The following is a 19,792-nucleotide window of genomic DNA, read 5'->3' on the forward strand; positions in this document are numbered from 1 at the left end:
CTATTCCACACCATTTAAAAAAAACCTGTGTTTTCAAGGCTCGTCCTCCTTTCACCAGTGGGGAAAAATTGTGCTCTGGATTCTTGTCTGAATGAACTCAAAAGATGTGAATATCTCACCTGAGACATGAGCTGAAAATGTAGTGACAGCTGAAAATAGTTTAATTGAATGGAATGGTTAATTCTGTGTATGCACTTAATAGCTCCTCTATTTACATGTCACATTTGTTTTATGTTGAATTTTGTTCAATATGTTGAAGGTGTAACAGCATTGGAAGAAACCTGAAGAGTTTTGGACATCTGTCAGGAAACAAGTGGCCCCTGGGAGCTGGGCAGGTATCACAAATATTTGGGGTTATGTAATAGGCACATTAATTGTATAGCACTGCAAAAATGAACTGCTGTCAAAAAAATGAGTTTCAGTCAGTTTGGGCCTACCTCTTTAGGCTGCAGAGTCCTCTGACCACTGAAATAAGTTAAATAGTCAAACGACTGTGGTTTTCTGCTCCATAATGCTGCCATGTTCAGGAGGTACTGCTGCCTTTGCTCAAACTCTACTCAGACTTAAAGGCAAATTTGAAAAATTAAACCATGTAAATACTTACTTTAAAATAACCTATTTTGATGGTAATTTCTTAGAACAAAACAAATCTGCAGCAGACTCTAGGGCCATATAAATAAAATACACATTGAACTCCTGTTCAGAGTACAAATAAAACAAAACAAGATTTGTGCCAGAAGTTTTCTTTTGCATATACAAAATTGAACACTGAATTTCCCCTCTAGGTTCTTTCTCTTTCCAGAGTGGATGGTAAAATTCCCAGTATTTGAGACTTACCATGCTACACAGTTATGGTGTGAAGCAAGGAGCAAAGGTTTATTTAGCTGAATCTGTGTCAAAAACCTCTTAATAATGTGATTTGTAGGTGTACCCAACCTGTGTGTCCAAATTAGGGGGAAATAACAGCTGAGTACTGCTGAATTCCCATTTCTTCCCTGCCCAGCTCCTGCCCCTACTCCTGGTGGAAAAGAGCTGCAAAGTTTCCACCATTGTCATTAATGTTACAGCAGCTCTGGAGGTCGAAGGCAAAATCCCTGGGCAGCTAAAATCAAGAATTACCATTATTTTCATTGTATTGTCAATGAAATAAAAAATAGCATTTTTGTTTTACTCTAAAGCTTAAGTCTTCAATCTGTATCTCCTTAAGTGTGCTAGTGAACCACACCACTTGTTTTAATTATAAGAATTTCAGTTCTTTTGAAACAGTGATGCTTGAAGATTTTTTAAAGAAGTTTTTATTTCAGCAATGGAACAAAAGACTCTTAACTGGTCTGTTGTCATTTGTAGTGGTTGGAACATGCAATACTTCTCTGTTTTAACAGTATCTAGTACCGAGAGTGTTCCGTGTGTAACATGCTCTTAAATAGTTCAGATCAAAGCCTATGAACTGGATGTCTCTCAGCATTAATGAGAACAGATAAGCTGGAGCCACTCTGCTTTTACAAACTTGATTTTATTAGACATAAACAGATCACATCCCAAATTAGATTTGTGCAGTGGCAGAGAACCAGCACATATATTGAATTTGCAGAAATCTAATATTTTTGTAAAAAATAGGTACTTCAGGCAAATGTTTCTTCATCTAAGTAAGACATGATTAATTTCAAAGTTGCTCAATAACAATGTAATACTTTAATATTTTTGTACATTGCCTCACCATTTTAACCACCATGACTTCAGAAAGGAGTGAAAGTGAAATAAAGGAAGGGTCAAACATCTCAGAATTGTATTTTTTGGGAAATTTGAATAGGAATCCCACCTGGCAGCTTTAGGATGGTTATCTGGAGGGTGTTTGCTGGACCTGGTCCAGTTCCTGCCAAGCTGGAATGGAGAATCCTGTTAAATTATATCTTTTTTTTTTTTAGGAAGAACCCCTTGTTTCCAGAGAAGGAATCACCTCAAGCTGTTCTAGACCTCCAGGAATGATAACTTTTATTCTCCATTTTAGACTGAGGTAAAATGTAGCAAAAAACGAGTTAGCAGTGAATGGTGGTTTTTCACAATCAAGATAATCCATCTCTGGACTACCCTCACATGAATTGTGATGAATTTTTCACTATCAGAATTTTCTATCAAAGTCTTAATATTTTATAATACGCAGTAATTAATTTGGGAATGACCTTTGATATGTGCTGTACAGGAGATCAGACTCCTACAGTGGTCACTTCTGGCCTTATGATTTATGCCTGTATTTGCTTCAGCAGGTATTTCAAATGTTTAATATTTGCAATTTTGGTGTTTTATTTCATAAAATTAAAACTCTTGTGTTGGTGGCACATGTCACGTTTCCCAAAAGCAAACAGCATAGAAAAAACTACTGCATTTGGCTGGTTTGAAACTAAACAAAAATTTAATTAAATCTAAGGGATTAGTGAATGTAAAAAGGAATGAGAACAAACATAGAAGTAATTTAAGAGATCAGAAATAGCCAGCTAACTTCGAGAGAGTCAAAAAATGGCATGAGTTTTAAAAGTGCATGTTAAACAAAACAACAAAATAGCACCTGCAGCCTCCTCCTGTATAATTGAATATTTTAAATTATGCCATCAAATTTGGGGAATACTAAACAGCGACCCAAATAAAATTACTTCAAATAACACTTTGTTTTTTAATAGAAGTAGTGATGATTTAAATGCAGTTTGAAATAGAATGAAACATAAGTATATGGGTAAATGTATATACAGGTGAAAAATCACTTTAGAACAAAGAAAATCTATCTCCTAGGAAGCAATCTGATAATTTCCAAGATAAACTCTCTTTGAAATGTGGCTCTGCCCCTGAGAGCACCCTGCCACTGGTGCTGGTCCAAAGTGACCTCCTGGGAGAGTTTTTGGCAGAAAATGCCCACCAGGCTTGGGCTGGAGCTGGTGTGGGATGGCAGGGACAGGGAGAAGTGACTTTCTGCCTGCCTGGGCTCTGCCTCTCACTCCAGAGCACTCCAGGCCTTTCTGAGACATTCCTCAACCTCTCCCACCCTTTCAGAGAAGAAAGCTTTTGGCAGTGGTGTGGGTCAAGCTGTAAAGCTCTCTTCAGGGGTTCAGCATGCTGCCTTCATGGAACAGATTAGGGACTGCAGTTAATACTTCACTGGTTGCTGATGAGGTGTGGAGTGACAGGGACATAGGGAAGCTGTGTTTTCCAGCTTCCCTTGCTTATTTGCTATCTCTCCATCATTTACTTTCAATTAAAAGATTAGTGGTAGTTTACTTCAACCACTGTGATATGAAGCTCCTGCTTCTCTAATTGCAGTTGAGGAGGGAGGAAGGATAAAGAAATAATCTTGTAGGCTTGGAGAAGGAAAGAAGGAAGAGCTGTCTCCTAGCAGCTGTCTTTGCCCTGAACTCTGCCATGGCCACTGAAATTTGCTGTTATGTGTGTCAAGAATGAGATGCAAATTATTATCTATAATAATTACCTGCTGGAGTATTTTGCATTTTAAGGGTTTAATTGAAGCTCATTTGGTGCCAATGTGTACAATTATTTATTTCAGCTGAAATAACCCTCTTTAAGGGAGTATTTGGCCAGTAATGCAGGCTTGCCTCTGAGGGCAAATCCTCTGAATGAAATGAGCTGCAGATCACAACACCCAGGCAAGTATTCCACACAGAAGGGTTATTTTCTTGGGCTTTTCTATTTTTTTTTTTTTACCTTTTAAATCCTCTTTTCTTTTCTTTGCAGAATAGTGGGCCTTTTTTTACAGTTACAGAATGGCCCTTTCTTTATGGGTTACATGATTGTTCCTGGAAAAAGGATGTTATGCATGCAAGTCACCCAGGTCAGTTTATGTGTAATGTGGGTAATGTCTGCTTAAAGCCTGATTTGGTGAATGTAGCCTTGCCATGCCACCTGAAATTTGGCTCTTGGAACCGTTTCCACAGCCTTCTCACCAGCAATGGGGCTGCTGCTTCTCCCTGCTGAGGTTTTTTGGAGAGATCTGAAGGGATCCTGTGCTCAGCTGGACTCTTTTGTGAGTCCTGCAGGTGGAGAGACAATGGGAAAGGTTTCACTGAATCTCTCCAAGTGCTGGATAAGAAGCTTGGGTACATTAGGTACATTTAACATGTCAGTTGTAGCTCTAATTTTCTCAGTGGCAGGCAATTGAAACATTCTTTCCAGAGTTTGGCATTAAGATGCTAAACCCACCTATTTGCTTTGTTACTCAAACAATTGTATCCACCCTCAGGCTGCTCCTGTTGGTTTCGTGGGAAGCTGAGCCAATGAGTTCTTTGTGGTGTTACAGGTGGCATTCAGGTACCTGAACACCAGAGTGACTTCAGAACATGTTCCATTTATTTAAAAGGTCATTTATGGGAGAAAACCAACCAAGTAACCAAAGCACAGAGCAATATCAGCACTCTGGCCTCAGCTCAGCGTAACTGAGCATGTCACAGAGCATATGTGGGAGCCACACAGGAGCCATCAGGAAATAAATTAATGATGCCCTGTTGAAAAGTGTTTTTTTCTTGGAGTTCACTTATGGATCAACTCATCAGGCTGGAAGATAATAAAAGGAGAAGGCAAGATGACATCCAGAGCTGGTCAGCTGTGTGGGGGTCACAGAATACCTTAAATTCACATTTTAGCTGATACTGCTCATTTTTGACCCTCTTCTTTGTACATTAACTCCTCTGGGCAGTCATTCATGCTCATTTAAAGGCTGAATAACAATGTCTGCATGTTTTCAGATCTAACAGCAATCTATACTATCTCATTCAAAGTGCACTTTTCAGCAAAGATGAGCAATTACCTTGCTGCATTTAAAATTAAATTTATTTGAATAGTGCTTGATTCTACAGCAGTGATATCATGGGGCCTGAACAGCTCATTGCATGTGTTCTTTCTTCTTTCAAAAGCTTAAAAGCCTGTATTATTTTAAATTGTTGTACTTCTGTATTGTTGTATAGCTGGAAGTCCACTAGACTCTCTCTTTAAGCCAGTAAACTTGAGTCCTCTTTATTCCTATCAACTAAAATGAGATTCATCAGCTTCAACTGACATCTTCCTTATGAAAACCCATTCAGGAAGCGTTGCCATTAATTCCATAAATGAATTAGCCCAAGTCTCCCCCACTTTTTCCACAAAGATGGAGCTGAGAGAAACCACCAGTGCTAGAATTCTCCATCTAGATATGAAAATTATTAATTGCTGAGTGGAACTAATAAACACCCCAAAAGCAGGTTTGCTTTCTACTTCATTGTGGCTGATACTCATCAAAATCAGTGTTAGGAATAAGTAGGTAGAGTTTAAGATTCCTGCCCCTAGAATATCAGCAGTTGTCTCACCCTGCTGCCGTTGAAATCCTGTCCTAAATTGTAGGTGCTGATCCCAGTGCAGGCTCAGAGAGGGGTGCCCTCCAGTACAGTTTATTTGTTCAGGACAAAACACAGATCAGCATGTTTAAATCAGAGTGAAGATAGTAATAATAATAAGAGTAAAAATCTTGGTCCATTCCTTCATCCTTCTTCACTAATATTGCAGCATCTTTTGATCATCACACACTTTCTCATAAAAAAAAAATATTGCTAAAGAGTTTCTGTTAGTTTTGTGTCAGTAATCACTGTGGAGTTTTATCTTTATTAGTAAAATAGGGTGATACCACTTAGTCATGCTCCCATACTGCTTCGTAGTCTGGAAATATGAAACTTTAAACATATGTGGAGCAGTATTAACCTTGCAAACTCATCTGGGCAAGTGTTGCACCCAGCTCTGTTTATTCTAAAAATACATTTTTCTTCAAAGGGATTTAAGTTCCTTGAGTGCCATCCTCCCCTGCCAAAGCAAACCCATCAAAAGAGATGCCAAGAAATGGACATTTCTTCCTGATATCCTCTCGGAGCACGTTTTCTTTGACAATGGCAGGAATTTTTCTTCCACAGATGAAGAAGCAGAGTCCCCTGAACGTGTTCACTGCTCTGCTCACTCTCACAAACCCTGCCTTAAAACCCAAACCCACCAGCAGATCCTGAGGCCTGACAGATGGTCCCAGGCTGAGTGCAGGGTGTTTATCTGGGCTTGAAGCATGAGCTCATGTGTGTGATGGATCCTCACTGCTTCTTGCTCACTCTTTAAACATCAGTTTATTGACTGAAAACTGAGGTAGAAGATGGAATTTGCCTGGGGTTTTTCATTAAAAACTGTGTCCTGTCTGCAATTCATGCATCCTTTTTTTTTTTCTTCTTCTTCTTTTTGTGGATTGCTGTGTTCTGAGCTCAGGGATTCTTTTAAAATGCAGAAAGGAGCCCCCAGACAATGTTTAGGTCTTGAGAGTATGTGACAGCCTGTCAGAAATGTGTGCAGCCACTTGCTGTTGTTTACATCTGCTAAAGGTCTGGATTCCTGCTCTGCTGGAAGGTGGAATACTGAGGAAATCCACAGCTGCATTTTAAATATATTTCCTTAACTTGTGCTCTATGAACTGTCATATCAGGGCATAAACAGAGCACTAAATAAGGCTGCCAAAAAAAAAGGAAAAAAAAAGAACTGCTTTTTATTAACCATTCACAGGATGTTTGCCAACAGCAGAAATCATAATCACATGAGAGAACTTCAGGTCTCATTTTGTAAATTGATAGTGATTTTCTTTTTCTTTTTAGGCTTTTTTTTCCCCTATGGGTTTGAAGCACAAATTTCCACACCTCTGTGGTGGTGTTTGCCATACAATAGAACTTCCTGAAGGACAAACGAGAAGAAACTCCACTTTTTCTGGGAGAGGATTTGGAATGCTCTGGCCTGTCCACATCCTTTGCCTTGCAGATGATTGATGTCACTGTGGTTTCATGCAGTGACATCCTCACTTATGGAGGAAAATGGTTTCAGTCTAAAGGAACACTGCCCAAAATGACCAGGGTGTAAATAACACCGTTTGTCATCAAGCTTTCTGGGAAAAGGTCACTTCATGCAAAGATTTACTGTAAATTGGGGAGAGCAGGGTGGGTTTGGGTTTACACTTGGAAAGCTCCACAAGGCTTGGGAAAGCCAAGGTGGGAGATCACCCTTGGGGTGCACAAGTGAGGGGTGGCACAGAACAGAATTCCTCTGATCAGGGAAGTTTATGTAAAAGCAAGATTTCTTGAGGAAAAAAGGGTATTATGTTCTCATTTTCTTCAGCAGTGAAGTCACTGTTATGAGGATTGACTAAAAAGGACTGGTGTGTTTTAGGGTGGGTTTTTATGCACCAGTGACAAGATAATTGCCTTGAGATTCCTGGTAGTTTTTATGAGACCTTGTAATTGCAGGTGACCTTTCACTGTGCAAAACTGCAGAGAAAAAAAGCTAGACCTGCACTCAGAATAGATGGATAGATTGCCTGTATAAAATGGTTTTAATTCAGTCACTCTCCAAACTCTTCTCTCACCCAAGTACCTCTGAATTTATCAAATTTTCTGTAACTGTGGTGAGAAGAACAAGGTGAAAATCGCCTTCACCAGTATTTATAAATTTGCCCCTTAATAGATTTTTGTAGTAAATTGAGGATTTGGCTCATTGGAAATACTAAAACCAGGGAATATCCAGCTCATTAGAGACACTCAGCTCGTACAAGACCAGAGTGCTCTTACACACAGTTCAGAAATGTCTGCCAAATTCAGTCTAAAACCTAAAGAGTATATTAGTTCTCAAAACATTAATGCTCCCAATGGTTTTAGGAATATCTGGGAAATACAGTCTTCAGGCTGTTTACCCTGTAAAAAAAGGGAATTAAGGCAAAATAAAATGGAATCCGGAAAGCATATTTAATCCAAAATGCACTTGAGTTAATTACAGTGTACATCATCTGCAGTAGCTGTGCTATCAGCACTAAGAGTGAGATTCAACTGCTTCATTAGTATAATACAGGAAAGAACCTAATTGTTACACAGGTTTATGCCTCAAATTATAAAATTACAGAAGTCCACAGTGACTTTACAATGACCACCACTATTCCAGTTTTGTTGGTGTTTGCTACCGGAGTTTCTTGTGATTCTTTTAAATCTGCATGGCACTTTAGGTCACCCTTTCTAGGAACTGTTTTCTAAGGATTCTGTTGGAATGCAAACTTCTGCCGCAGAATACCAACCCCAAAACCAGTGGGAAATCAGGAACCCAGTGTCGACTCCCTGTGAGACACTTCAGTTGTATTTCCTATGTGACAAATCCAATGTGTTCAGGTTTTCCTGTGAAAATTCACTTTTACTTCAAAAAGTCCAGCTCTTGATATATTTTCCACAGATTTCACAAAATATTCTGAATGACAAAGGATCCACAAGGATTATCAAATGCAACTTTTTAATAGATGTGCCATTAGAGGATGGAACCCATGACCTTGGTGTTATTAGCTCCATGCTCTGACCAACTGTGCTGATCCCAGGTATTCCCCAGGGTTTGTGGTTCTCAGGAATATTTTGGTCAGTCAAGGCTTTCTGTGGTGGAAGAGACTTTCTGATGGAAAGGGCTGTGTATTGGAGCCATCCAGTGCCACCCCCTGCCATGGGCAGGGACACCTTCCCCTGTCCCAGGTGGCTCCAAGCTCCATCCAGCCTGGCCTTGGGCACTGCCAGGGATCCAGGGGCAGCCACAGCTGCTCTGGGCACCCTGTGCCAGGGCCTGCCCACCCTCACAGGGAAGATTTTTTTGGTTTTTCAGCAAGTGTGAGTTTTTGACCACTTCATATTACAGAATATCCTGGACAAGAGTCCAATCAAGAGAAGTTTTTTTAATTTAATGGGATTTTTTTTTTCCATGGACTTTTCTAGGTTTTGGATGAGTATCTACAGAAAAGCATCTCATAAATTGTAGAATAATTGATAGTTGATGACAAGAGTCTCAAATGCAGGCCTGCCACTGCCTTGGGGTAATAGAAGTTACATAAATCTGGGAATAATGAAATCATCCATTTTTTCCACAAACAAATGGGATCCAGAATTGAAGCTGTGAAACCACATCTGACGTTAGACGAAGGGAATATTAACATATTTATGTTCCCAGCTTTGGGAGCATTTTTTCAGATGTGTGTCCTTTCATTCTTGCCTTCCTGGCAGCTTTTTCCAATTCCAGGTTTTCCAGGTAAAGCAGTGCACAGCACAGGTGAGAAAAGCAGGTGAATATCAGGCCTTTGCTGATGTCTGTTTAAAATCTACTGATCACAGGGGCAGGATACAGATGCTGTGTTGTTAATGCTACTTTAGTCATCAACCTTTGTGATTGTGAGTCATTTGAAAATATTAAACAACTAAATAATAAGGATACACTTTGATAGATCAGATCTGTCACTTTGATTTTGAGAGGATTGCTTATATTCCCAGAATATATTTGGAGAGACCTTTTGACCAATCATCCCTTGTCCCCAGCCCAGTGCACTGAGTGCCACATCCAGGGCTTCCTTGGACACCTCCAGGGATGGGGACTCCAAACCTCCCTGGGAGACCCTTCCAAGGCCTGACCACCCTTTCCATGGAGAAATTCCTCCTGGTGTCCAACCTGAGCCTGCCCTGGCACAGCCTGAGGGCGTTTGCTCTTGTCCTGTCCCTGTTCCCCCCTGGCTGTCCCCTCCTTTCAGGAGCTGTGCAGAGCCACAAAGTCCCCCCTGAGCCTCCTTTTCTCCAGGCTCAGCCCCTTCCCAGCTTCCTCAGCCTCTCTTGGGGTTCCAGCCCCTTCCCAGCTCTGTTCCCTTCCCTGCACACTCTCCAGCCCCTCCATGTCCTTGCAGTGCAGGGCCCAGAACGACACAGGATTTGAGCTGTGGCCTCAGCAGTGGGTGACAATCACTTCCTCATCAATCCTTCCAGAGGAATCACTTGACATGCATCCAAAAAGTCAGCTTGAAGTAAACTCATGTGACTGAATACATTCTATTCACTTGTTTAGCTCGTTTGCATGAGCTGTAAATTTGATTTTTACATAAAATACAGTCTTAGTGCCCTGAAGTCCTTCTGAAGGAGATTAAGTCTACCCTTAACTGTAAATCCTCTTGTGGATTTTCTCAGACCTTATAATGCACGTGATTGTCCATTATTTTCTGTACTATATGATCATTATAGATTGCTAGAAGAGACCCATCTTTAAGAACATTCAAAATAAATGGAAAGATTATTTTCAAAGTTGGTGGCAGGCATTCAAAATCTGCTTGTAAATGAGAGTATTTTTAAAATCAAATACAAAGAATCCCTTTAAGTATATGTTTTCTTACCTTGAGGCTCAGACTGAAGTTTTTGTGAACGATTTGTTGATACAAAGGTTAGATCTGGCTTCAAAAATGGCAAAGTATCTTTACGTAAAGTCCAAATACGTCAGTGTCCACACAGTGCAGCTTTCTAAAACCCTGCACAACCCAAATCAAAATGTTTATTTAAACCTGTTCCCTCCTTCCAGAAAGCCAAAAAAAGAAATGCAACAAAATTCAAACTGCAACACCTCAGTTGAATCCTTTTTCCATGACGGTTGGTCCCAAAAAAAGCTGTTTCCAACACATTTTTTACAAGAAAACAGAACTCTCAGCTTATCTTGGTACACGGTGTATTTCCATGGAAAAGTGCAGCCCCTGTAAATTGGGGTTATATGTGTGCTCTCTGTTTGGCTGTGTGTTTGTAAAGCTTCACTTGATGTGTGCAACCCTTAGGTTATGACCCAGTGGTCATCATGTCATGGTTCAGGTTGTTTTAGAGACTCCCAGAATGAATTGGGTTGGAAGTGACTTTAAGGATCATCCCATCCCACCCCTGCCGTGGGCAGGGACACCTTCCACTAGCCCAGGTGGCTCCAAGCCCTGTCCAGCCTGGCCTTGGGCACTTCCAGAGATCCAGGGGCAGACTCTGGGCACCCTGTGCCAGGGCCTGCCGACCCTCACAAGGAAGAATTTTTTATCTGTAAGAAAAATTTATGAAAATTTTTCGTAATTCCCCTTTTTAAGCAAAAGGAAAAAAAAAATGGCCTAGAAAATTAAAAATTCTTCTTAAAAATGTATCCATTATATTTATACTTCCTGAGTGAATGTAGGATCTGTGACAATGCCAGACTTCTTTTTACAAAGGACTTCTTTTAATTTTTAGAGAAAGAATCATATTTACGTGACCCCCCTAAAAGAAATAGAAAATTAGATAACAAAAATATGCAGTTATCAAGTAGTTATTCTACTTAAAAATTATATTAGAAGCTATGAAATAATAAAATTGAACGTCATTGTATATTCGCTTATCCCAAGAAAAAGTAACCAATAGAAACCATCAAATCCCATTTCACAGCTCTGCTGGGAGAGATGTCCCTTCTTCAGAAGTCTGCTGCTGTGTAGAACTGTCCACAAAGTGTAACTCAACTTTTGAAGGTAATAACAACCTGGTTTTATCTGTCTTAAAAAAAACTAAAGATCTCTTGTGGGTGGGTGGAGCCTGGTAGTGTTTGGGTTTTTTCTGAGGGATGTTTTTTGTATTGATTGTGGATGCTGATTCTCATTTCTTCTGAAGAAAAAGCTCCATAATCTAGATCCCACAGTTAGATCTCAAAGTGCTGAACAAAGGTCAGTTCTGCTTTCACTTGGACCTGGTTATGTCTGTTATTTTCAAGGAGTGCAAAATATTTCTGCTTTTAGGTTTTTGCTAACTCATTCCAGAGCTGATTTATGTAAATAACTTATATCTCTCCTTCCCTGGTTTTCCTGGCTGCCTCTGTTCTGCTGCTGGTTTTAATTCAGGTTGTAAACTCCTCAGTTCAGGCCCTGCTTTCTTGAGCATTTGTAGAACTCCCAGTGAAGTAATTCACTGATAAATGGGAGTAAAGTTCTAATTTGGGGCCTTGGATTCTTTAAATTGCTAATATATACTCCTAGATACAACATCCTGAAGTTTTGTGTTTATGAGCATGAATTCTTTTTGTTCCTTGCACTTGATGAAATTTGTTCTTTGCATTTGTTGGGCCTTTGAAAAGGCCGGATGAGCTCCTAAAGTGGGCTCTGTGTCACTGTTGTCCAAATCAGCTCCTCTGACCTCAAACAGATGAGATTTGTGGGTTTTCCAAGCTCAACTAAACCTCAATAACTGCTGCTGCAAGCTGCTACTCCAGTGAGCTCTGGGAATGCAGGGATTGCTCCCATTTTTTGGTGGGACAGCAAAGGCCAAAAATGACAGTGGCTCCATCCCCTGAGGAAATTCAAGTCTAGATCCCTCTGACACCCAATGGTGTCACTCCTCTGCTTACACAAAATGCCTGTGAAGGTCAACACACTTTTGCCCATCATGAAATTTATCCCGCTTTTTTCCAAAATGTGATTATTTACCAAAGCAGGCTGTCCTCACATTGGATTTTTTGAGCCTCTGTGCCTTAAGTCCTGAAATATGTGGAGTTTGTTTTACTGAGAAGAATACTTATGGTGTATAGTGAAAGCATTTGGCTTCTGACTGCTGGCTCTGGTTCCACCAGTTCAATCATGAGGTGGTTAAGGGTTATTTATAGCTCTTAGACATTCTTTAGGGATGAACACATCGGCTGAGAAAACAAACAGCCGTGGTGCTCCTGGGTAATTTATGGCAATTTTTAAGTTAGGAGAAACCTGTGATCTCATACTACAGGCTGAAAACCTGTCCATTCATTACTGCACAGTGATGGAATTTGGTTGGGACACTGACATGCTCTGAGGAAACTGAGATCCACAGCATCCAGGTACCCCTGAGCTGGGAAAGGCTCAGTTACGTGTCCTAAGGAATTACGTAACTTTTCCTTCTCTCATCTTCTACTAACACAGGCACAGAGTCAGAAAGAACATTTTTTTCAGTATACTCCACTTTTTCTTTAACTTGAATTTAAAAATTAATCCCACCAGTGTTGAAATACATCATTTTGCAGAGAGCAGAGACTCTGGGTTTATTTTCAGCAAGATGTTTCTAAATTCTAAATCATATCTTAAATCAGAAGTTGGTTTTTTAAAATACCATACTTCATTGCCTGTAATTTAAGTGCACATTTACATCAGTCTGGGTGCACAGTGAAATCCAGCCTGAGTGTGATGTCACTACAAGACAGAGAACCCATCACCTCTCCTGTGAAGTTGTGTCACTGCTGAGATGTTTCCTGGCCTCAGGATCAGTGCTGAATTCACTACACATCTACTAATACTAAATAGACCTTTTCTCACATAAAACTGAATGCTGCCACTGCAGGTGATGGAGGATGGCAGTGAGCAGCTTGTCTGGCTCTCAGTATGAACTGCTGTGCCATGCAAGAGCCATAGATTTGCAGGGGAGGGAAAGGAAATACCTTTATGACCTCATGCTATCCATTTATACTCTGAGTCATTAAAATGATTGCTTCTTGTAAAAGTTATCTTTGCTAGCAGAGGAATATGTGGGCAAATGCTCCCTCTGACAATCAGTGTGCTTTGGATCAGACTCAAAACACACACATTATTCAAACTTAACTTTCCTTCACTCCTACTGCATGATTTGCCCCCAAAAGAAAACATCTGACTCTCCATAAAACTGCAGGCGATGGCGAAATTCCTGTCAAGCACTGGAGGTCCAGTGTGCTCCTCAGTTAATTGTAAATTACTCTGGAACCTGCTAGGCAAAAATGAGATTTTGTTCCACCTGTAGCCCACCAGTGAATAGGGAACAGGAGTCTATTGTCAGTAGACCAGATTTATTGCACAGTGTCCTTTCCATCAATGGAAAAATTTAGGGGATCTATAAAAAAATTAGGAAAAAATTTGATTATATTCCGCTGTGTCCAAACATTCAACTTCCAAACAAGTTGCCTTTCTGTGTGTCAGTTTTAATTATAGAATAACTTATAGTTGACTGTAAGTTATTTTCTTGAAGTGTTAAAGGACTTACTGGAGGAAAATGAAGAGCAGTGGAAGGGCAGAAAGAAGGACAGATGAATTTCATAAAGCTGTGGTTCAGTTCATGCACACATGTTTAGGTTTTCTTTGGATGAAATGAAGTTACAGGAGGGGGATGATTCAGAACAGATCTCACTCTGATGTGGCAGTAAGGACTGAAGGACCTGAACACGGAAGTAGGAATTGCTCCCAGGTCCTGCAATTTAAATTAGAAGAAAATAGATCTTCCTATAGCAGTTAAGACAGCAAACTCCACCAGTTCATCCAGTTAAATCCACTTTTGCTCAAGCACTCTGCAGGCTAATGCAATTCAGACCCTGTGTCATTCCATTTCTCAATCATTTCATTTCACTTAACCACATTTTGCTAGTCACTATTTGTTTTTGCAACCATAGTGATGAAATATATTTATTGGCGACATAAGCAGGTGCCTGGCTTTGTCAAATTGCAATAATTCAGAACATCTCCTGTCCATAATACTAATAATTGAATTTTTAGCAATTTTTGTTCTGGTGTTAAATCCCAAACCTCTAAATTTGGGATTGGCTAAAAAGATATGAGACTATTTATCCACAGTTCAAGATTTCTGCCAGTGTCTTGCTAATAATTTAGTCTAATTTTTTACGTTATTGTCATTTGGTACGTGTAGTTCATATTTCCAGTGAATTTGTGTCTTCTCCTGTAGCACAATTATAAATGTAATCTGTTATGATATTGTTATGACAGTGACATCTGATACTTTTTGCACTGACAATTGATACTTAGAATATATTTGTTGGCTCATTTTTATGCTGTCATTTTCCTTCAGTGCTGTTGGAAATATCCTTATAACCAAAGGATTCTCAGGTTCAGAGAAAGTTGCTTTCATTACAAAATCCAATTACCCCCTACCTTTTATTACGGGAGACATCAAATCTTACTTGAATTTTATTTTGGGGTTTCAAAAATGTTTTCATCATTCTTTGATTATATTTAATTCCCTTTACTTCTTTACAAGTAATCATAGACTCATGAAAATTCACTAAATTTTACATTTGCCTCAGCTATTTCAGTATTGCAAAATGCTGTATATAAAATATACTCTTAAAAGCCCTGATAAGGAACTTTAATACTTTTAAACTGTGTTGCAGAGGAGAGAGCATTTTATCCTCTGTTCTTCATACAACTTAATCACCTTTTAATCCATAACAGCATCCCACCCCGTGACTACAAATGTCTTGAACTACCTCAAGGGAAAATTTCCACATGGTCAAAATTCAGAATATTGAAAATCAATGGCATTATATGATAGAAATTTATCCTGAAATAGGCACTGAATTATCAGAAGGAAGTGTGTATGAAAAAGGAAGAAGCTTTGCTGTTATATTTATATATTGGTATAATTTTTATTGATTATCAGTCTCAAGATGCCACCACACAAAGAACATGTTTGAAAAGAGAGATGTGCTTGAACTTGATCGCGTCAATATGACCATGACTGATTCATTATTTGATATGGCTGAATATTCAGCCATAGAAATGACACAGTGGAAATCGAAATAGCAATAATTTGTAGGACTGTCTCATGTGTCAGTGGCAAAAGGAAAATTTTTAACCAGGTTGGAGGAATTGAGAGGTAGTCTCTAGTTTTTGTCTAAATATTTTTGCAGTGGGTGCCCACAGCTGGCACTCTTGATACTGGTCCTTCACCTTCCTCCCTCCAGCTGTTTGCTGCTGTTTTATTTTTCCTTTCCTAAGGAGATATTGAAATGGAGCTAGGCTTGGAACAGGAGCTGATTATAATTTCAGCTTGCTTTCAGTTTTTGGCAGCTGAACCTGAAGACTTCTGGAAACCTTGAAAAATATATATGCAAGGGAGTTTACTAAAGCCATTAGTCAATTGGGAAACATCCCCCTTTCCCAACCACACAGAGTGGAATAATGAATAACATGGACAAAACTACCATTGATGTCAATTGTTGTCACTGCGCTGAAGTTGATGATGAGACAATAACTCAAATTTATGATCTGAACTCTTGCTCCTCTCCATTTCCCATAAGTAGATGTATTAAAAGGCTTATTAGAGGATATGGAATTTAAAACAGGAATGACATGTGTCCATGGAATTGACTGAAGCATATTGAAGGAACTCCATTTGTTATTAAAATTTAATTGGAAAGATAAGATGCCAGCAAAATGACTGGAAAAATGTAATTTTCTTTCTCCCCAGAAATATTATTAAATACTTACAGTATAACAGTCCACGTGGTAGATTCCTAAAGGATACTTTCCTTTCTCTGTTGCTCTATAGCTCCTTCCATTCCAAGTACTGCATGTTTCTTCTATTTATTTTCCTTTTATACCATAAAACTCCCCTGTCACTCGCTATATTTTGTTAGGATACAAAACAGCCCACTCAGCAATTGTTTTTCATTCACACCTTGCATTTGAAAAGAGGGAAAAAAAGCTGCAGTACGAAGTGCAGCTGAGGACAGGCAATATAATCTGTCTTACTTGTGTTTCACTCTATGGAAAATAACTGGCACTATTAATGAAGTCAACTGCACTTCATCCTAAGCAAAGATGGCAGAGCTCAAGTGCTTTTAAGGGAGAGGGAAATGAAACTGGGTAGTTTTAAATTGTGAACACAGGAAGAGGTTAAAGAAAATTTTTTCCCTCTAGTTTTGAAAAATGTTTGGCCTGGAAGATACAATAGACACATGATTTCCTATCTCAGGGAGTGCCACCCTTAAGGCTTACATGTCCCAGGATCATAAAGGTGTCATTGTATATAAGAGGATTTCAGGTCAGACATCAAAACTGAGGAGATTGGCACCATCCCTACATACTTAATATCTAAATTATCTCCCCTTTATCTAAAGCAAAGTCTTACACACTTTTTTCATTTCCTCCTGAGCAGTTACAAAGAAATCATTTATTAGATTGAGCTGAAGGAGTAATAGTGATGTTTTTATAGACAGGTTCCTACTGACTGCTGCCTGTTTCCTGAAACCACTGACCTGTGCAGGTGAAAATACAAAGCGTGCATATGATGCAGTTGATGGGGGGATAGAGGACACTGATTATTGATGGAGGGATGTAGGACACTGACCATTGCCACCTGTGATTCCATAACTTGGAGAAGCTCTGGAGAGCCACTGGGGAGCCTGAATTAGTGTCTAAGTGACAGACCCAGGTCCTCCAGGTAGAGAGGCCCAGAACTGCTCTGTTCTCCTTCCCCATATAATTCTCCTATAATTTCTTTATGGGAAGTCTTCTCACAGAATTCTGTGTTTCATCCTTGAGCAAAGAATGCTCTGTAACTTCCTTCTTTGCAATTGGAGCGCCTTCCATCCATCATGCTCCAAGTTGCAGCATTTGGCATTGTTTAAAATGATACCAATCTATTTTTGTGATCCTTGGCAGGGTCAGCTGCTCTTTGTCACACAGAGAGCAGCAGCAATTCAAGTGGTTATTGTGTCATTGATCTGTAGCTTAGTTTTAGAGGTTCATCATTCACCTCATCAGTTCACTTGCTCCTAATTAATTTGCTCAAACAAATGATATCCCTTACTAATAACCTCATAAGTGAGATTCATGGCCAGTATTGTTATCACAGCCGTGGAGATAAAGGCGAAATCTGTCTTCTGTGGATATTTAGCTTGCCTCATCCATTTTACCAGCAGCTTTTCTTTTTTCCCAATATTTTTCCTCACATTTTATAGAATTAATTCAGTATTGACAATGAAACTCATATTGCAGTAACCAGTAGAGTCTCCACAATTAAAAATTAAATATTACATTAAAATATATACAAATAATGAATTGAAATAGGGAAAGAAAAGAGGCTTGAAACAGAAGCTGGCTTTGAAATAATGTATTCTTATGTCAGCCTCAGGAGATCTGCCCAACGTGGAAGGCTCTGCACTTTAAATGCCAGATTTGTTTTATGCATTGTGACCAAGTATTTTGAAAACTTAAGTGAAATAACAGCTTCAATCACAGATCAGAATTCATAAAGTCCCACTCTTGTGCTTGGTCTCTTTCCCACTGGCATCTCTTGGCCTGTGTGGATTTAAATGAGGTGGTGCAAAATTGGAGCTTGCCTGGGAAACCAGACCTCGCTCAGCCATGCTTTAATAATGTTAATATTTTAAAAAGTGGTATTTTTTCAACGTTGAACCATGCTTTAGAGAATATCTTTGGTAGTTTTTTCTTTCTGAACAATGTGTTAAGAATCATTGCAAGGGAGAAAGGCAGTTTGGCTAATGGATGATGATGGAATTGTAGTTTCCTCTCATCTGCAATGGCAAATATGAGGTGAGTGGTAACTATTGAAAACAGAGAGTTTTTAAATGGGAGTAAAAACACAAAAAGCACAGGAGAAACTGAAGTCATAAATTTCCTGCTATTTCCAGACTTATTAGGTGATCTACTTGTGTGTGCAGTGATCATTGGTTTTTCATCACTCCAATTTGAGAGAGTAAAGCAAAACATTGAGTGTTTATAAATATTATAATTTATAGTAGCTGATGTGCATACACAACAACAAGGTAATTACCTGCTACTGGGTTTTACTGGATTAAAAGATGGGCAAATAGTTCAGTGTTTGCAGAAACATCTTTATCAGCTGAGAAGAAAATGCCTTTTCTTGTGAAAAATTAGAGTGCAAAAGGCCATATGCAGGTTGTTCGTAAACATCAGGCACTTTGGAATTCCACAGTTCTGTGTTCTGCTTGTTCAGACCTGGGAATGGCAGTCAGACATGGATTAGCAGGTTAGAAATGTGTATTATGTTACTTATATAACATGGGGGGAAAAAATGTTGTGTTATATTTGCTGTCATACAGTTTTCTTGTTAAATTCATCAGTATTAAAGCTGCTCTGAGATTTCAAACAAAATCATACAACCACCTCTTCCCCCCACCCCTGCCAACCCCTTCCCACCATAAAATCCTATGGGATGAGAGAAAAAATAATAGCCTGTCAAAATGCTCAAGAAATAGGGTGGGGAAAGGACTCTGACATGCAGGCAGCCATTCCAAGCAGATGTTTTGCCCAAACATGGGATCCTTCATGGCACAAAGAGAGGTCACACAGCCTTGCTCAGGAATGGAGTTCTCTCTGCAAGACAAGATTTATGGTTTTGTTGCCTGGCCCTCTAACAAGATAATTCCTGTCAATATGGCAAGTTGGTGGGTGAAGCAAGATCCCAGATTAAACATTCTGCTTTTGTGCCAGGTGGGAGCTGCTCCTGGGCACGTGGGCTCTCTGCAAGAGGTGTGCACGTACATCCTGCTCCAGGCAAAGAGTATCAGGGCAAACTCTGGGCAGTGCCAAGGGCAGTGCCCTCTGTTTTGGATAGGCAAATATGTAAACACTCAGTAACAACAATCTCATGATGCAGAACTCCATACAGCAACAAGAAATCCTCCTGGTTCAGTTTCAAGGAGGCTGCTCCCAAAACTGAGAATCATGGAATTATAGAAACATAGAATATACTGAGTGGGAAGAAACCCATAAGGATCGTTGAATCCAGTTCCTGGCCCTGTACAGACACCCCAACAATCCCACCATGTGCATCCCTGGGATGCAGTGTCCAAACACTTCTTGAGCTCTGTCCCACTGGTGCTGTGACCATTTCCTGGGGAGCCTGTCCCAGTGCTCAACCACCCTGTCAGGGAAGAAACGTTTCCTAAAATCACAGTTGGTGATTCCCAGCCCTCTCATTTGTCTGGGTCTCTCTGCAAGGTGTCTCTGCCTTGGAGAGAGTCAACACCTCCCAATTTAGGGATTTCTTCTCTCCTGTAATTGTACAGTTAATTTCTCTTGAAGTTGTTACTCCAGGTAGCTCTCACTGTGCCTACTGAAGTTATTTCTGACCCCTACTCTCCTTTGCTAAAGGCTGATTCCCCTCCACTCTAAAGGGTGCAACTGAAAGCACAAAGTGGA

The sequence above is a fragment of the Passer domesticus genome, chromosome 2 (assembly GCF_036417665.1).
Source record: "Passer domesticus isolate bPasDom1 chromosome 2, bPasDom1.hap1, whole genome shotgun sequence".
In the NCBI taxonomy this organism is placed as follows: Eukaryota; Metazoa; Chordata; class Aves; order Passeriformes; family Passeridae; genus Passer; species Passer domesticus.